The following is a 14,197-nucleotide window of genomic DNA, read 5'->3' on the forward strand; positions in this document are numbered from 1 at the left end:
GGGGGAAGAAAGGAACAAAGAGGGATTTGCTGGGAGTTGGGGTGGAGGGGCTGGAGCAGGCCTGGGCCCGAGCAAGCCTGTGGCAATGACCAAACCCCCTGCCTGGAGGGAGTCAGTTAGAACCCAGTTCACTGTCTCTCCCAGCGCAGCCTCTCGGCTCTCACGGCCCCTCCCCTCTTTCTGCCCTGCACACACGCGTGTACGCACACGTGCCCACATGCACACACACACACACACACACACACACACACACACAAAGTCCCCACCGCACTCTCCCTTCTGCTCTCCCCACCCCCTACTGCCTCAGTGAAGGCTAATTTAGAGGTAAGTAGGCTCACGACAGCTTTTGTAACCGGTGACAGGTGAGGCAAATTAAATTCCTTGCAACAAAAATAACAGGACTATTTGCCTGCCAGCATCCATCACCCGGTGGCACCCTCCTGGGCTGCGGGCCGAGAGCGAGGCAGCACGTAGCCCGAGGGTTCAAGGCCTAGGGTTCCCTTGGCTCGATTGGTTCTTCCAGGCTGGAGGGTGGGCAAAGCAGAGCAGGTCACAGGGTGGCGACTAGGGGGTGCGGTCCACCCCTAGAAGGGAAGTTATCAGCTCCTGGGCTGCGGCTGGATGACTTCCCAAATCCACACTATGTTTACCCTTCACAGCAACCGTGAATTTTATGTACGAAGAAGCTGCGGTTCGGAGAGGCCAGGACCCCCCAGTGTGTGAGGCCTGACTGTGGCCACTTCCCAGCCTCTCGCTCTGACAGGAAGCTGCCTCTTCCTTCCGCCCTTACGACAGCCCCCAGGTGGCTGACAGACCATAAAAGGCTGTGTTCTGAACTCCTCTTCCCCACCTTCCCACGGGCTGAGAGGCCCCTCTTCCCCTCAAGAAGGCCCTTCCCTCACAGAGTCCTGAAATTCCACTGTTAGCAATGCACGTCCTTGGGCTGAGCTTTCAGAAGTATAGATATCCCGGGACAGGTGACCTCGGAGGAAGTGAGTTGGTTTCTGAAGTATATCCCAAGCTGGAGAAAAGTGAGGTCACGTGAGATCGCTCGGCTCCAGGGTCGGGGGGAGCTGGGCACGGGTGCAGCGAGGGATTCAGCTCCTCAAGGTCACCTTGCCTTTGTCCCCCCACTCCCGTCTGAGTGCCTCAGGCTCTTGGGGGCCCAGCTGACCCCCAGCCCCTGCAAACGCCCGGCTGAGCAGCCTGGAGCTCAGCCTGCTCTGATCCCCACTTTGGTCACCACCAGGTTGGAGGAGAGGGCCGCCCACCCAGAGGTCAGCCTGGAAGGAGCCTCAGGACCATCCATCCAAGACGTTGATGTGCACACAGGGAGCCCAAGGGAACCAGGCCCATCCGAGGAAATAAGAAACGGGAGGGATCTGAGCACCTCTGCCCACAGTCCAGTCCCACCAGCCTCCTGCACCAGCTTCCCTGGCCTGGCCCCTGTGCAAGCAAATGCTTTCCAGGGAAATGCTGGCTCTGGCTCCCAGCTGGCTGGGCCTCAAAGACTATACTTAGAAAGCGGGAGGGGCCACAGTGATGCCAGCCGGCCAGCTCCAAGCGAGATCTGGCATCACAGAAGGACACAGCTATGGGAACACCTAAGTAAAATCCCCCCAGCCCGAAGCCTGTCTTTCCCAATCTGGTTCCCGCCTCACTCCTCCTGCTTCCTGAGCCCGAGAAAAGCAAACCATTCTCAGGCTCAATTTCATACTGCCATCTTTCAAATATTTTAGTTTCATAGGGTATTTCTACCTACAGATCCCCAAAGGGCATAACTCTATCAGAAAAGGAAAAAGCCTATTAAGCTAATTAACTTTTCTTACACACACACACACACACACACACACACACACACACAGAAGGGAAAGCAGAAAATAAAAGACAGTGCTCCTTTCCCCTAGTTTCTAGTGTTTTTAAAGTTGATGTTGAAAACTGGGGCCCGAGAGGTGTGTGCATGTGGGTGTGGGTGGGAAGGGGGTGGAGGGGCTTCTCAACGGGGAAAGGCACTGCGTGCCTCCCATCTCACCCCTCCCTCTCATCGGGGCACAGGTCAACCTCCAGAAAGCGCCTCTCACACAGGAGAGGCTTCCCAGGAGGCCGACTCTGCGACCAAGATGAGCAGGCCTCCGGCCACGCCGCAGGGAAGGAAGCCAGCAGGACTGCGTGCAGGGACACTTCACCGCGAGGCTCCGCTGAGCCTCCCACGGGGTGGGGCAGGAGGGCTGGGCCTTTGTCCCCACTCCCGGGACGAGGTGTGGCTGTGGACCAGGAGGCAAAGCGCAGAGAGGGACTCAGCTGAGAGTTGCAGCCACGACACTCCGGACAGGTGGGGGGATGAGTCTCTTCCTAGAGGGGGGATCCGGGTCACCCACCGTGCGTCCACCACGGTCCCTACTCTCCCTCTTCTCCCCTCCTCCTCGCTGCCTCCCCATTACTGTCTGCTCTCGCCTCGGAACCCAGCACCACCAGTCAAAGCCTCATGCATGGGGGCCTCCATCCTAGCTCTTTCCACCGCAGCCTCCAGGCCCTCACGATGGCACCAAGATCAAGCCAGGGGTCCTGTGCGAAGCTCAAGTGCAGCTTACATCCACAACTCCCCTCTTTGAGCCTCCAAAACACAACTCGGTAGGTGCTCACTGACGCTCACTGCCGAGAGCCGTATTTGTTTATGAATTTGGGCCATTACAGAGAAGAGAAGGAACACTGGTTGAATATATGTAATGTGTCTGATGAAGGGCACGTTTAAGGACTCCTAGGATGTCCCCAGCAAATCTCCAGGGATGGGACACTAGGCATGGGGAGGAACTGGGGCCCGCAAGGGAAGGGAGGCTTGGGGCGGGCTGTGCTGTGCTGTTCTCGGGGTTGCCCAAGAGCCAGCCCACCAGTTTAGCTGTAGGTGACCTCCGGGCAGGGGCCCCCAAAGCTGGCTGGCACCTCCTCAGCCACAGTGGGTGCTCAGCAGAGGGCTCTGGATGGGGGGTCGGACTTCACACGGGGCTCTGTTGCCAGTTCCCCCACATGACCTTGAGCGAACCCCTTCACCTCCGAGGGTCTAGGTCCCCCACCCCACCCTGGCTATGGTGATCTGGAGGGTACTTAGCGAAGGCTCTCATCCTCAGACTATGTGGTGAGGCCATCCCAGGCAGTAAATGACAGAGGAAGTGGCCATTTCCAGGCTATTGTGCTGTACACAGAGGACAGGGAAAAGGCTGGAGACAAATGGCCAGACAATGGGGAGGCCGGACTGGGGAGGGCGGAGGCTGTCCATTCAGCAGCCTAATGAGGAAGCGGAGATCATTAAGGCTGCTGCAGCGTCCTGGCCAGGAGGCTGGGGCGGGATCCCCTGCTTTGTGTCCCCACGGGGCAGGCACAGTGACTGGCCCTCCTCTCTCTCTCTAGGCGGTGAGAGGCCAATGACTCCAGACCCTGTGGCAAAAGCACACTGATTACGTGGCTGCAGGTCCACATCCCCCAGGACCCATGGCAACCCTGTGCTGTGAGATACACCATCCCCACGACATAGGCGCCCTCAGCGAGGGTCACCCGCACAGCGAGTGACTGTTGGAACAACGCTCTCCCTTGGTTCCCACTTGGCTGTCTTTCCCCCTTACTGCTCCAATCTGCACCTCCTGAGGCTGGAGGGACAGACAAGGAGAATCGTTACCTCCACAGCCTCCCGTCCTGCCCCGTCAAGAAGCTAGCAGCATCTGCAGGCCTGAGTGAGGGGCACGGAGGCTGGAAAGCTGAAGGCCAGTGTCTCTGGAAGGGGAGGACCAGGAGGAGGGCCGTTCTGTCGTGACTGGGGGGCCTGGGTTGTGGGTGAGGAGACAACCCCACCTGTTAGGTCACCCACTGCTGGGAGTGAGGTGGAGTCTTACAGGACACAGTGCTAGCCGAAAGCTGGGTTCGCCTCTTGCTGGGTGTCGAGCCCAAAGACAGCTGAGGCAAAGGGCAGAAGGCAGGATTTATGACTTGCAGCAAGTAAGGAGAACACCAAAGCAATGTCTCTCCAAACAGCCGAACTGGGGAAGTTTTAAGCTAAGGGTACATGCATATTCATGAAGGGGCTTGGGCAGAGGAGAACTCAGCATAGACTTGGGGCGAAGGTCAGCAGAGTCCTAGCTTTAGTTCATCGAAGTCAGGAGAGTCAACGTCATCCTTCCATCCTCCGCTTGGATGGGGGCCTTAGTTCCCGCAGAACTCAACGGTATGTATCAGACCGTTACATATACTCTTTGAGGAGAAACTAGGACTTTGTTCTATCACTGGACTATTGTTTCTTGACTACTTTTCCTTTGTTCCTGCATTCCCTCACTTCCCTTAAGATCATTAAATACTGAGACCCGTTCAAGGGCAAGCATTGTGGCCAGGCTTAGGTCACAAAACGGCTTAGACCCAAAATGCCTTCTCTTATGTCAAGAGAGCCATGCCTGGTTCTCTTTCTTCAGGGACCCCCTACCCTATCTGCTCACAACAGCATTTGCAGCGTGCAAAGAACATCTCACCCAAGGCCGCCATGGCTGTTAACAGCCCCATTTCGCAGAGGCTAAGCAGGACAGTGGCTTTTTAGCCCAGGGGTCAGGGTCAGGCCTGGAAGGAGTTGAACACACCTTCCTCCGTGGTTTCCTGCAGACCGTGAGCTCCTTTAGGGCGATAATTCCTTTCAACCCCCTATCCCACTACCCAGCAGGAGAGAAGCCAAAGCCAGTGGCACTTACTGAGCAGAGAGGAGGAGGAGCTAGGCTGTGGGATGCATCCCGTTCCCGGGGCTGGGCGAGGAGACACACACCTGAGTAATGACAAGGCAGCCTGTGCAAACAGCACGGGAGCCCCGGGAGGGAGAGGAGGTGGATTTGGGTAAAGGAGGGGTGATTCTGCTTCTCGTCCAGTCTTCTTTCCCATTTCATCGTGTGGTTTCAGGACCCTGGTCACAACCTGAATTACTTTGGGGTGTAATGAAGGGGTGGGGGGGACTTGGGCTGGTCGCCCCCTGCCCCAGCACCCTGCTCAGGTGTTACAGCGAGGTCCTCGTGACACTTTGCAAAGAAGCATGGCCTGTGAACAGCAGTTTTCCAGGCCTGTTTCTTCTTTAGTTACATAGGGATATTACCCCCTATTTTTCAGGGGTCTACTAGTGTACTAGGGCTGCCTAACAAGTACCACAAACAGGGTGGCTTAGGGCAGAAATCTATCATCTCAGAGTTCTGGAAGCTAGAAGCCCAAAATCAAGGTGTTGGCAAGACTGTGCTCCCTCGGAAGGCTCTAGGGAAACTGCTCTTTGCCTCTCCCAGCTTCTGCCAGCTCCAGGTGTCCGCTGGCTTGTGGCAGCATCACTCCCTTCTCTGCCTGTGTCTTCCCCTGTCCATTTTCTCTCCTGTGTCTCCGTGTCTTCACCTGGCATCCCTCTGTGTCTCTCCTCTTCTTGTAAGGACACCAGTCACCTTGGATTAGAGGCCTATCTCATCTTAACTAATTACATCTGCTGTGGTCCTATTTCCAAATAAGTTCACGTTCCCAGGTACTGGGGGTTAGGATGTCAACATTTTGGGGGGCATGATTCACCCCCTAAGGAGGGACGTTGGGGGGACTGAGATGAAAGGGCAGTTGAAACAGAGCCGGGGCTAAACGCCAAAGCCCCTCCCACCGGAACAGACTCCACCAGAAGGAGAGCTGCTGGACAGAGGGTCCCTGGGAGGGTCTAGTGAGTGGGCTGTAACTCCTCCTTGTCATGTTTAAACCCGCCCTCGTGTTAAGAAGGGGGTGGACCCGGGTGTGGAACTCGCTCAAAGCAACTTGATTTTCCCCAGAATAGACCCAGGTCCCAAGAGGAGGGCACTGGGGCCCCAACCCCCTTTGACGTGCAAATGCGACCTCTCTGCAGCCCTCCGGGAATAATCAGGGCCTGGCATCTGCCGCTGAGGCTCTGCCCCCGCCCGAAGTGCACGCCGCCAGCTGCTCCGGCTCTCCCGGCGCCCCCCTGGCTGCAGTCAGCTGGCTGGAAGGAGCAGGCCCCAGGCAGTTGCAGTAATCACCACTTAGTGGGAACCGGAATTCAGAAGACCGAGTGCTGCCCCGGCTGGGCGGCAGCTGTGGCCCTATTTCCCCCATTTGCTTACATACCTGCTGTCCCCGCTGGGCTGTGTGACGGGGGAGGGGTGGAAGGGCACGAGTGGCCCTTTGTTTCAAGGCAGCTGACTTTCAGGCAGCCCCGGGGCTTTCTGGGCTCCGTCACAAGACAGGGACAGGGACTTTGGTGGTTTCGATGAGACTCAGCGAGGGAGGTTGGTGATAAGGAGGTTCAGAGCTTCCATGTGGCGGAAGGGGTCACAGCTGGCTGCTCCAGTGACCCCGTGTGGCTCCACCTCAAACCCCAGGGCCACAGTCTGCACCCAACACAATGGGGGCGGGGGTGTTCTGCTCCAAAAGCCAGGGCTTGGGGATCAGGTAGAGCAGATGGGGGGACTGCTGCTGGCCTGGCCTCCTTGAGGCTTTGGTCTAGTTACGAAATGCAAGCCTCGGTTTTCTCATCTGTAAAATAGAAATCACAATGCCTCCTGGATCGATCATTAGGGGTGGGCATGAGAATGTGTATGTAAAGCTCAGATCAGTAATACTTAACAGGCTCTTTCCCCACTAGGACCCAAGGGGCCTCAGGAAAGTTTCAGTCCCAGCACTGCCCTGTGGAAGGCAGGTAAGTGAGGAATAGCAGACCCTACAACCTCAGGGCCACCCTTGGTGCTGAGACCAAATGAGAAATTATTGCTCCCTTCCTTCTTCCTCCTTCCATCCCATTTATCTGCCCCTTTTTGGCCCTGTTCACTTTACCACTTCCCAGGGTCCCCTGCCTCATTCAGGTCCCCAGTTCGGATCTGTCTTGGTTGAAGGTGACAGGACACTGTCCTTGAACAGTTCTCAGCCCGAAGGTAGACAGGCATCAGCTGAAATGCAAGGCCCTCCGACATTTGACATCACCGATGACGAAGCCATGAGCAGTGGTGGCTGGCCTGGGCTCTAAGGACCCAGCCAGAGCCAGGACTAAGTGGGGCTTCCTCTCATGGGCATGCCCAGCTGCTACCTGGGAATGATGCCAAGACATCTTCTTGTAGGGCACCTCTCTTGGACGGGACAGGGCTGTGCCACCGAGACTCTGGAGCCTGCAGGGTAAAGGCTTCCTGCAGCTGATACTTGCTCCTTGCCTTCCTGGACCCGCCAGGGATGTTAGTCCTGACCCACAGCAGGGGAAGCCCCTGCAGGCTCTGAAGAGGAAGTATTGGAATTGGGTCTTGTATTCATTGCCTAAGGCTGCCATAACAAAGTACCACAAGCTGTGTGTCTTAACAGAAATGTATAGCCTCACAGTTCTGGAGGTCGGAAAATCAGGTCCAAAATCAAGATATTTGCAGGGTTGGTTCTCTCTGAGGGCTGTGTGGGAGGATCTGTTTCCCCATCTCTCCTGGATCCTGGTGGTTTGATGGCCATCTCTGCCATTCCTTGGCTTGTAGCTGCATCACTCCCATCATCACATGACACTCTCTTTGTGTCACTGTCTTCACATGACATTCTTTTTCTAAGAACCAGTCATGTTGGATTAGGGCCTGCCTCCCACACCCCCATCCCATTCCAGTATGACCTCATCTACCTGATTACATCTGCAATGACCCTATTTCTAAATAAGGTCATGTCCTGAGGTTCTGGGGGTTAGGACTTCAACATGTGAATTTTTGAGGGGACATTTTTCATCCCATAATAGGACTTGAGGGTAGAATAGGATTGTGACCAGATAAGGATAATCTCCCTGATATGGTAAAAGGCCAGACCAAAGAGCCTGGAAGTATCTTATTTGGGAGAAGGCCTGGGAGGTGGGAAGGAGGCTGCTCCTAGCACAGTCACTGCTGCCTGGGGAGGGATGGGAGGCCAGCCTGTGTTTGGGCTTTGTTATGTGGTAACTGGGAACTCCTGGAAGTTTGGCTGCGAGTGACTTACTGTGGTTTGCTGACGCAGGTGGATTACCACGTGGCTGTGGCTCCACCTCTGGGGAAACGGCCTCAGGTAAAGCCTGGGCCCAAGGGCTTTTGATCCACGTGACCAAGAAAACTGCTCTTAATCTCCATTCGCCCAATTCATCTGTCCAACAGGGTGACTTGTTGTGCCTGCATCAGAGTGTTGTTTTGATAATTAAATCAAATGATTCATGTAAATGTTTAGATCTCTGCCTGGCACATAGTAAACACATAAATTCCAGCCATTGCTATCCAGTCCCAGGGGAAGGGATGCATCCCTGAAAGAACGCAGAAGGGAGCTCTGGGTGTAGAACCACTGGGACTATGGTGAGACCCAGGGGTGGAAGAAGGGCAGGGAGGGGAAAGGAGGTGCCTGGGATGATTCCCACTAAGGGAGGGGGACATGAATGCCAAGGAGGGCCCCTCATCACCATCAGGGACAGATGGGCTGAAGAGCACACCCTGTGCCTAAGAGCTCCCTCTTTTCGGGTAGCCCACTGCCACCTTGTGGTGAATACTGGAAATGCAGCAAGAATCAAGAGGGCTTTTTTTTTTTCCAGTTTGCTTTTATTTCTGTAACAGTGTTAAAAGCACCGGCCACCGCCTCAGACACACAGACACCTCTGCTATTTAGCTAGGCTGTTTCCCCAACTAGCTCTCTGAGTGGCCGACTTGGACCTCAAACCGAAGAGGAATTCAAGTCATGGTTCTTGATGGGTTTGCCGCTGGGGAGCCTCTTCTCCCCACTCGGGGCCAGGCCAGCCCCAGAGCAGGCCTCGGAAAAGAGTCAGTGCTTTCTGTGCCCTCGAAAGTTCTCTAGAGTAGAAGTTTCGGTGGCCTGCCTGATAGGAACTTTCCTCACCTCATGCCCTCCCACTAGTACAAGAAACCCTGGCTGAACAGGCAATCCCAAGGCTGCAGCGTGGGTGACAGCTGTCAGCTTGAGAACGTGAGTGTGTAGATTGGGGGGAAGGAGGCAGGAGGGGAGGAGAGAGCAAGAGAAGAGAGGACAGCTTGAGAAGGACATACCTGACCCTTTCTAGAAATCTATGCCCCAATTAGTCCTGGGATGCTATAGTTGTCAGCCAGCTATCTCAGAATTAAATTCTAGGCTCTTTTTGCAACAATGCGGACAGACCCTAAGGGCATTATGCTAAGTGAAATAAGACAAAGACAAATACTGCATGATCTCACTTATCTATGGAATCGGGGAGGTGGGGGAAAAAAAACTGAACTTGAACAAACAAGAGGCCGGGGGTGGGGGGAGGGAGAACTGGGGGAAGGTGATCAAAAGGTCCAAACTTCCACTTATCAACTAAGGCCTGGGGGTGTAATGTGCAACATGATGATTGGTTAACAATACTGTATTTGAAAGTTCCTAATAAAAAGAAGAAAGAAAAAAAGTTGCTAAATGAATAGATGTCTAAAGCTCTCATCATAAGGGAAAAAGAGTTGTAACCCTGTGAGGAGATGGATCTTATTGTGGCAATCATTTTGCAATAGATGCATAAATCATCACTTTGTACACCTTAAACTTATACCATGTTATATGTCAATTCCATCTCAATAAAACTGGTCAGGGTCGCGCGGGGCTGGGGGTGGAATGCAAGCCCTCCCCTCCTCTTTTTGGGCACTGAGTTCAGGAATATTTCGGCTCTAGGAGGGCACACTCTCTCTCTAGACATGGCCAAGCCATGAGCAGTGGTGGCTGGGCCTGGGGGGCGTCTAAGGACGCCTCTCTGCACTCAGCTGCTGCCTGGGGGTGATACCAAGGATGCCTTCCTGAGCTGCTTCTTGGGGAAGGGCACCTCTCTTGGAGAGGACAGGGCTCTGTCTCCGAGACTCCTCAGCCTGCGGGGTAACAGCTTCCTGGAGCTGATCCCTGCTCCTTGCCTTCTTGGAGGCACAGGAGCCTGTCTTGCCCTGAGGCTGCAAGGGTTCCCTAGTCACTGCCACCCTGTCCTCTGAGACCTGCTCCTTGGTGGATACCAGGTAGCAGAAATGAGAGGTGCTCTCAGTGGGCGGAAAGGATGGGACCTCCCAGCTGCCGGGAGACTGGCCTCTCACCAGCTGTCTGGAGGCCTCTCTTCTGATCCAGTTGGGAGCAGTGATGGTGGGTGAGGAGAGAAGGCAGTACAGGGTCAGTAGAGTTTGCTATTGTGTTTTGCTCTTCTGAAAAAGATGTCAGGCCTGAGCCCATCCTCCCTCAGATTTGCTTATGAATATATTCCCGGTAGCCCTATGGTGCCATTCCAAGACTCTGTGTGACCCATCTTTATGGCCAGAGGTCTCATTTCTCTAACAAAACTTAAGGTCCTGGTCATGACCTTCTCATCCTGAAAAAACACTGTTTTTGAAGACGAAAGCTGTGAGTCAGAGCAAGGTCAATCATACTAACTCTGTGACCTCAGGCAAGTTATTTAATATCTAGCTCCAGTACTGACATTAACAAAATGGAAAGTATCTCACCAGATACATAAGAGACACAATACAATGTAGCTTCCCCTGGACACTTAAGGCATCTCAAGATCACAAAGTCTTCTAAGAAATATGGAGCCTTAATATTTCCTTGATCATGAGTTTTTAAATGGTTCTCAATGACTTTTGATTTCTACCACCACCCTACAGTATAAGGATGAGATCCCTGCTCAGATTGTTTTATAGATGAGGAAACTTAAGTTGAAATGACTTAGTCATTGAGGTGCAGGCATTGAATTTTTCCATAACTGTGATCAGTTTATCATCAGTAAAATAAGGTTTTTTTGTTTGTTTGTTTTAAATAAAAGATATACTGTTACAAACATAGAAATGGAGGTCCAGAGATTAAAACATTTTCTCCTCCAATCAGAAAGAGGCGAAGTCAGGATTCAAACCTAGATAGTCGGCAAGGTATTTTGTAGTGTTTTCACTTAATCTTTAACAGCTTAGAGTAGGTATTGCCTCCCTTTATATGATAAACAGATTCAGAGTTGGTAAATAACTTACCTAAATTCTCATAGTTTATAGTATAGGGCATAGATTTCATGGGATTTCTCCAAAGCCCATGATTTTCCACATAGGCTGCCACAGTCCGAAGGCTTCTATCCACAGCAGAGGTACAGAATGACAGAAGGACACTCAACTCGATTTCAGGAGTCCCCGAGTTCCAACCCCAGTTCTGCCATCAAATGCAGGTCAATTACTTGACCGCCATGATTCTTGGGTAAAAGGTAATAATGTTATCCCACCCTGTCTTGGGATGGGTGTAAATAATATAATATAGTGGGTTGAGGTGAGGTTGGGGGAGAGGGCTGAGAACAGCAATATGTTAGAATCTTCCAAGAGACTCTGAGGAAAATCCTGTTCTGTATTCCTTCTCTTCACGTGGCAGCAGCAGAGGACCAAGTGCTCCCCCAAAAGCTCTAGTCACCGGAATTTGTGCTGACGTCATTTCCTATATGCAAGTTCTTAGCTTTCAGTGTAAGAGGAAGACCAGGGAACACAGCTGACCAGGCAGGCTGGAGAAAAATGTCCTGTGCTCCCAGACCTGGAAAAACAAGAGTTCCTTCATTCCAAGCTTCTGCCAGGTCTGTGGGGAAAAGAGCAATGGCTTCCTAAGGTACTTGTTCTCTCCTGTTCTAGAAAGAGATCATCTCCTATAGAAAAATTGATCAGGAGTAGGGCCGTGGGTTTAGCTCTGGTCTTCCCTTGAGTAAAATGCTTCACTCACTGTGTGAAAGTTCTGTTGTTGGCTTAGAATCCTAGAGTGGCATCCTCTAGAGTTTGGTTTGATAATTCATGAAGGGCAGGAAAAAGCCCATCATTACCTAAGCAAGACAGGAAGGAAGAAGTTCTACAGATTCCCAGGAGGGATACTGGGCACAAGCATGGCACACAGCTGAGGTCAAATCTGAGACCCTGGGATTAGAAATCATGTGGGTTCCCTCTTTTCCCACCCAGTTGGGGAACCTGAAATAAAGAAACCTATCTTTGCAAAGTATAGGCCCTGGATTACCAAAAGAAACAAATGGTGAAAAGGGTTAGGAATTTTGTGGTAACTTGGTTTACTTTATACATTTTTATGCATTAAGATTATCAAGGCTTTTTTCCCCTATGGTATTAGGAGTTAAGACGGTGGCTTCCCCAGGGAGGGGGTGATGGTAACTTCTGAGGTGCTGAAATGTCCTGTCTGCTGAGATGGGTCTGTTTACATAGGTGTGTTCACTCTGTGAAAATTCATCAAGCTATACAGACATTAATGATTCGTGTAATTTTATTTTTATTTTTCGGCTGCACTGAGAAGCCCTGGAAGTGACAGCATGGAGTCCTAACCACTGGACTGCCAGGTCCTTCCCTGATTTGTGTAATTTTCTATATGTTACTTTAATAGAACATTTTTCTTAAAATTAAGGCTTTGGTTTTGATTTTGTTTTCTGAACAAGAAGGAACACCCAGTGCTAGAGAAGGCACAATGAAATGAACGCTCATATACTGATAGTGGGACCATTAAGTTGTCGTAAGTATTTTTTTAAAGCAGCTTGCCGATATAAGTCAAGAGCTTTAGTAGTGTTCATATTCTTTGTCCTGTACTGGTGGCAATCTCTTAGTATCTCAGAATAGAGAAACCTATTTATATACCAAAAAATTCATCACAGCATGTAAGTGAAGGATTGAAAAAATCCTAAATGTTAACAATGGAGGAAATATGGTATATTATTTATGATAAAGTATTAGACAGTCATTAAACTGCCTGCATGCTTAGTAAGTGTAGCTTCCCACACAATTAAGTAAAAAGGCAGGATGCAAAATTTATGTATCTTTAGTTTCAACTGTATTAAAGCGCTTGGTCTCATAGTAAATAAAGTTCCAATTTTTAAAAAGGCGTTAAGAATATCTTTAAATGCACAGTAAATAAGAGTTCTAGAAGTAACTTGCTTCCCAAGCAAACTAAATTCTTTGGCATTAAAAAACCCACCCTCACACACTGCTGATGGGAATGTAAAATGATGCAGCTGCTTTGGTAGTTTGGCAGTTGCTCAAAAGGTTAAACAGAGACTTGCCATATGGCCTGGCAGTTCCACTTCTAGGTATATGCCCAAGAGAAATGGAAACGTATGTCCGCATAAAAACTTGTACATGAATGTCTATAGCAGTAATATTCGTAACAGTCCCAAAGAGGAAACAACCCAAATGTCCATCAACCAATGAATCAGTAAATAAAATGCGGTATATCCATATTGATGGAATATTGTTTGGTAATAAAAAGAAATGAAGTGCTGATACACGCTGACATGGGTAAACCTTGAAAACAGGCTAAGTGAAAGAAGCAGTCACAAAGGACCACATATTGTATGATTCCATTTATATGAAATGTCCAGAACAGGCAAAACCACAGGGAAAGACAGGTTAGTGGTTGCCTAGGAGGAATAGGGTTGGGGGAAATGGAGAGTAACTTCTCATGGGTACAGGATTTGCTTTTTTGGGGGGAGGGAGAATATCAAAATGTTATAAAATTGTGGTGATGGTTGCACAACTCGGTAACTATGCTAAAAAACATTGAAAGGCACACTTTAAATGGATGAGTTGTATGGTATGTGAATGATACCTCAATAAAGCTGCTATTTTAAAAAAATCCACACAGTAGTAACCACTCTCCTGCATGACCTACAATGTTCCAGGGCACATTCAGTGCTTCAGGTCACAATTTGTCAAAGATTCTCCTGGAAACCATGGCATGCAGACTGAAGCTGTGACTATATTTCTTTTTTTTTCTTTTTGCCTCGCCACGTGGCTTGCAGGATCTCAGTTCCCTGACCAGGGATTGAACCCAAGCCACGGCAGTGAAAACCTAGAATCCTAACTAGGCCACCAGAGAACTCCCGTGATCACATTTCTTCATGCCAGCCTTTACTGGCTTAAAACATCTTTCACAGTCATGTTCTTGTATCTTTCAGAATTCTTGGTAAAACGCAGAGAACTGTCTGGTATTTTCACAGGTTGTTGAAGCACTTAGGGGTACACTTCCTGGGCTGAGTCTCCCTCTGGATGGCCCAGAAATGAGCACACAGACTTTTCAGCCTTTACCCTGACCCTGCCTTCGAGTGGGGGCCGCGGTACTTCTACCTTGACTCACACTTCAGCCTGGTCTCCTTGCCCCGCTCCCTTAGGGTTCACCCTCCTCATCCCGGTTCCTGAGATCTCATGATGGGAAA

This window comes from Balaenoptera borealis (assembly GCF_965194805.1).
Source record: "Balaenoptera borealis genome assembly, chromosome: 8".
NCBI classification, from domain to species: Eukaryota; Metazoa; Chordata; class Mammalia; order Artiodactyla; family Balaenopteridae; genus Balaenoptera; species Balaenoptera borealis.